This window comes from Gallinula chloropus, assembly GCF_964237585.1.
Source record: "Gallinula chloropus genome assembly, chromosome: 24".
NCBI classification, from domain to species: Eukaryota; Metazoa; Chordata; class Aves; order Gruiformes; family Rallidae; genus Gallinula; species Gallinula chloropus.
The window spans coordinates 1,509,886-1,515,988 of record NC_140109.1 but is presented as its reverse complement, the minus strand read 5'-3'; positions in this window follow the sequence as shown (position 1 = coordinate 1,515,988).

Sequence of the window (6,103 nt, the reverse complement as noted above, 5' to 3'; positions counted from 1 at the left end):
GCAATCACGGCTCTTGCCTCTATTGATAACCAGCAAGCTAATCTGGAGATCAGATTCTGGCCTGGAGAGGGAGAGAAGCCTCTTTCTTCCCCACAAGCTCACCCCCTTCAGATGGAAATGTCAGAGGGCTGGAGCTGGGCTCGTGGCCCTGCCGCTCAGCATCACTTTTCGCTGAAGGAAAAAAAAGCCCCATCCCTCAGAAGAATGGAGCCCCTTCCTTCTTTGTGTGAGGCAGGGGGTGGGGGGGAGGGAATAAAACCCCCCTCTATATAATGTTACAGGATTAGCATCCCAGAGTGCTAGGCTTAAAGCCCTGTTCAAAGGCAGTGCCCCAAGGTCTCAATGGAGTCACTTTTCTGTCCCAGTCTTGCTTTACTTTCTGTAACTCACTTCTGCTTTTGCAGGTGGAAGAGGACAAGCTTAGCCCTCTGCAAACCTGCCTGAGAGGCTTTCGTTGCTGGTCCCACCTCCACCCTCTCTGGAAGGCACGGCTGGGGTTTGGCCCCAAGCCGGTGGGGACTGCTATGAGCATTATCACCCTTCTCACTGGTACAAGCTGTGGTTTCCACCAGGCTTTTCCCTGCATGGTACGCCTGCAAGTGCCCACAGCACCCAAGGCAGCTGGCTGCCAAATCCTCTTCCAGTCCTGTGTCCCTTCTCCTGCAGGCACCAAGAACCCAACCTCTTCTCTACCTCCAACCCTCTGCCCTCCACCCCAAGGAACACCATGTCCTGATGAGCACAGAGGCTTCGCAGGGCACACTGCGACCTGGAGGGCCAAACCCGGGGCTGCAGGTGTGGCTGAGGTCTAGGGAGGGGGTTTCCACAGGTGTGGGGTTCCAGGCAGGCAGGTGTATACACACCATGCCCACACCCCATGGCCACTGGAGCTCAGCAGCTACCGAGGATGCTTATTGTTCACCAGCTGCCACCCCATGAGTGTTTCCATGCACCTCACCAAAGCTTTGGAGGCTCCAAGCCTCCAACTGCCTTACAGAGCCCAAAGCTCTGGCCATAGCCCAGGAAAAGATCCCTGTCTTAACGTCAAGCACACCAATGTCAGAGGAGAGGGGTCTGTGGGGTGAAGGAAGGGTGCCAAGGGAAGGACCCCATTACGGAGCTGAGGTTTCAGCCTGCATTAAGGCTCGGTGAAGGCAGGCGGTGCTCCAAGCCCAGCAGTCTGTGGTGGGAAAGCACTAGGACACATTCTCACAGACATAACCCCGAGGCCCAGCCCTGGCAGAAGAAGGGTTTTCCCTTATGACATTTTGGGTGGGGACCTTTTTTACTACCTATTTTCCTGGCTAGGAGGTCGGTATCCCTCCCGCACATCCCGCACGCCCGCTCCCTGCCCTTCCTCGGGAACGGAGAGGGGACAGGAATGCCAGCAGCCACATGAGAAGCACCTAAAAGCCCAGGCTTCTTGCCAGGCCCCAGGTGTTCCTAGAAGCCTGTATGTTAGGTGCTGTATCTTACCTCAGCGCTGTCTTTCAGTACATGGTGTGCCGGGCAGGAAAACCACCTCCACAGCAGATCCCAGAGTTTGCTTTCTCCTCATCCTCCCTCCAAGCAGGGCCTGGCTAGCAGGAAGCTTTCATTGCTTTCTCCTTTTTGATTTTCCCCCTTTTCTAAGCCACTTTAGGAGGGCGGGGGGGGCTACAAAGCAGCAACTGATTTTCCAGGGGCAGGTTGCTTCCAGCCTGCCTCTCACTGTGTGCCCTGGCTCTTCCTTTCCCTCCTGTACCAATTTTAAGTGCTGGCAGCCACGGGGAAATCAATTGACTCATCTCATTCTGCACTGTGAGAGGGAAAACTGGTGAGGACTGGTGTCCCTCTGCTCCTTTGGTGGTTTAATATTCTGGTCCTGTTCATCCTGGGCAAGTCCACGCTGATGAAGTTTGATTAGGTTTCTCTGCCTCTTTGGGGAAAGACTTTGTCTTCCAGGCTATTTTCTGTTGGCAGGGGGTGCTCCCATCATGCGGTGCCGAGTGCATTGCAGCTGAACAACCAACCACTTCTTTTTTTTTTTTGGTGTTCCTTCTAGCAGAAAGCTTCCTTCCCCTGCCTGCCTTTGGGAAAAGAGAAGCATTAAAGGATGAGACAAGGGGGTCTCTGCCTGCTTGCCCCGGGCAGAGCAACTGCAGGCAGCGCCTTGTCGCATTCCCATTTGAGGGGATCCTGACCTAGTGCACCGGGAGCGAGGGGTTTGCCCTGGAGCTGCATCCCATCAAGAGATGCCATCTCATCTGCATCCCATCTGCCTCCTCCCGCCTCTCCCCAGGGTCCTTCGGTGCAGGCGAGGCCCATGGGTGCTGCTTTAGTTGGTCACACTGCCCTCCATCCCCCCCCAGCAGCTACAAGCCTTATCCCCAGGGGTGAAACTCCTTTTAACCCAGAGGCCCATCCCACCGAGGACACGGCACAGGTAACAGAGCAACCTCAAGCCTTGTTCCTCACCTGGAAGTGGAGATGGGCCACCACACCAGAGAAGTACAATCCAGAAGAGGACTTAGGGTTTCCAGCACTGCAACCTCTCCTTCTGACAAGCAGCATCTCTGAGCCGGCTGTGCCCGAGCTCACGGGCAGAGACCCGGCATGACCCCTCAGCAGAACCAAAGACCTCGGTGGTACCCATGTGGGTGAGGTGAGGGGAAACGTTTTGCTTGAGGGGACACAAAAGTGCAAAACTCAGGACACTTTTCTTGTGTAAAAACTTAGGGAAGTTTATTGAACTCATCCAAACCAGTCACCTGTTTGGCCTGAATTCCACTGCCAAGTCTGCGAGCAAACCAAAGGCAAATTGTGGGAGCAGGAAGTGTATTCCCCAGGAGAGAAACCAGCATAAAACACACCCCCCCCAAGGTGGACTTGCTGTTCTTCCTTTTCCTTAAAATTCCCTACGGATGCATCATTAATAGGGAACAAGAGTAGAGCTTCCCACTTACATTACACACGAAGTTCCCAGTAGCAGCAGAAAAGTGCTCACAGGGCAAAGGCTGAGACAGCTCAGGCTCCTCTCGTGTTGCTCCAGGGACGGCATCTCCAGAGGAGCCACACGAGGAGGCACAGCTGCCAGGAATACATCTTTTAGCCTCTGGGCTGTTTCCAGCACTTAGGCTGCATTTCCACACCTGCACAGAACCTCCAGAATCCCACTTATAAGCAGAACCAGCAGCCCACAGAGGCAGAGCTGCCGTTTCGCTGCCTTTGGATCCCAGAGCTGAACAGGCGAGGGCACACCCAGAGCCTCTCCCCAGAAGCCATGTGGGGCGGCTCCTCCGACCTGCTCCAAGCCACACCAAGGTGTATGCATCCCCCAATACAGGGGGTGACAAATCCCACCAGGGGAGCAGAGGACAGTCACCACACCACACGTATTCGTACCACCACCTGAAACATCTGGTCAGGACACGGAGATTCACTAGGAACGCATCCAAAACCTCAACAGCACAGCACCTGATCTCAGCGCACGGAGCCGTGCGACACTTTGGCATACAGCTGTCACCTAATTCCTCCTGAACCAGGTGCTCTTCCCACCACACAGACTGCCCACAGCCTTCATGCACAGACTGGAGTGAATGAGGGAAGGGGTCTCCATAGAAGCAGCTCTAGGACAGGAGGACACAAAGGCCAGGGAAGCTCACAAGGCCCTTTCACTACAGCACATGTGTGCCGGCAAAGCCCTTGTCACATCACACCCATTGAAACGGAACCTCCTGCTGCCTCAGGACCCTCCTGGATTCTTAGCACCCACTCCTGCTCTGAGCCCTCCTGTCTCTCCCCAGGACAGGGGTCCCTGTTAGGCAGTAACACAGCCCACGTACAAGGCCCTTCCCAGGAAGGTGTTACAAAAGGAAAGCAAACCACTCTGGGGTATTTGGCCACATCCAACGTGTGCCACCTGGCCCTGGTTTTCTAAGTCAGTCATCAGGACACATACACTGATCCCGGGTTCTGGCCAGGACTCTTTCTTCTTGGGAAGCCAACAGGCAAGTTTGGTTTCCACCTCACCAGGGCTCTGCTGGCTGCACGGCTGAACGGCTTGGGAACGTCATCCAGATCAACCTTCCTTCCCCCGACAGAGCAGCAAAGTGGTGCTACTCATATCGTGACCCAAACCACGCAGGGGAGCCAGTTTGGGCGTTATCACCAAATCCCTGGCAACTACATCATGGTGCCTGTTGACCTCACATGCCCGGAGATGTTCTCCTTTTCCATCTTCCCATTCCCACTGGGTCTGCCCGAAAGAAAAGCACGACTCAGCGGACCAGCTAAGAGCACATATCTGGGTCTTCTTTAACACCCCATTCAATTCTTTAATGGTCTGTGTTTATTTCCTTCTCTGAAACAGAGACATTTAATTGTGCTGAGAGAGTTGGTCAACAGTTACAGCATCTCATTAATACCGGTTACAATGCCATAAATATACCTACAAGGGCAATTACTGCTCTCTAGAATTAGGTCAGAGATACTTCTGCATCCCCGCCGGTCGCTCACCTCTGACACCACAGCGACTGCGGGGCGACCTACTGAACTGGGAGGTCAAGGGGAGAAATAGGCTTCTAATATTAAACAACCATATCTTCATAAAACTTTTTTATAACAAAATATCTTATTAAACACAACTTCTCCTATGCGTACGTATGTATATATCATACAGAAGTGTTGGCTTAAGAGTTCTGCTATAAGGCAGCGAATGCCTTTCTCTGCCCAAATGGAAAATACATCTTCAGTAAAGCTCTAGCTTATAAAAGCATCATCTTATGTTACACTGCTGCCATCTCCCCACCCTTCCATTCTACCGGCTCCGTGGCTGCATGCCGCAGCCTCTACGGTACCCAGGGCGAGCCTGGCTCCCTTCCCTATCGCTCATCTCAACGGGGCCAGGAGATGGGACATATTTGGCAGGGAGGGGTGAGGCACAAATGATTAACTTGCCTTGAGCCCTCCTGTTTTTAATCTTTACCCTGGATGCAGAACTACTCCCCTTCCAACAGTCCCCACATCCTGAACCTGAAGACTAGGAGATAATACTTCGCCCCTCCCATCCTCCCCCGCCCCACGATCTAAGTGAAGTATGAAGAGAAATACACAACTCCAAGAATATAAAAAGAGCCTGGTGAGGTGGGATGAGAGCATCATGGGAGAGAAAGTGCGTGTGGGGATAAGGGGACGTTTCAAAACTCAGGTCAGAAGTTCATATGTAACTGGAGCCCTCACTGCACAGCTACAAACACTGGTACCTGGCTGCTCAGTGCTAGGGCATCGGGAAAGTCTTCCACTCCTCGGGAGGGTGGAGGGACAAGGGAGGGCATGGGAATGTGAAATGGGGGAGAAACAGGGAGAAGGAAGGAGGGGGAGAGAAGTAGGGAAGGAAGGGAGGGAAGGGAAGTTGGTTTCCTCACACAAGGGAATTTGCTCTGCAGTACAAGACGGGGGCTAATTTACGCAGCAGCACGTGATGCCTACAAGGTGCGTGTGGGGGAAGCCAGTGTGGGTAGTGAAAAGCTGCTTTCCAATACATGTCAGTCTAGTTGCTCTGCCACTCGTCTTCTTGACACTGACCCAAGCCCACACACTGTCCCAGCTTGGACCCCAGGCAGGGACCCTGCAGCCAGGGGTCCCTGGGGAAAGTGCCCAGTTTCCTTTCTGGTGCAACAGACACAAGCACGAGGTTCAGCTTTACTCTTCCTCCCTCCCAGGGGAGCGGTTTTGGCCATCCTGCTCGCAGTGCAACCTGGCACAAGCCTAAGCGCATACAGGAGGGATCTCTTGAGCACCGCTGGGATGAAGCACAGCCAAAGGGGGAACCTGCTCTTCAACCCCTTTTCGAGCTGTAGCTCTCCAAGCCCTTCCAACACAACACCCACCCACCCACCACCATCCACACTTCCCTTTGCCCAGAGTGCCAGTGCTGCAGGCTGCGGATGCTCTGTGCGACGGGCAGTGAAACCTTTATCTCCCCCCTCAAAGCTCAGCACAGCCTGGCGTGGACAGAAAGTATTTTGGGAAGAAAGTGTTTCTTTCTACCCAGTCCCTCTCTTTGCCCTGTTTCGTGCACTCCTAGAAAGCAAACCAGCGGCGTTAGGTGGATGCACTAAGT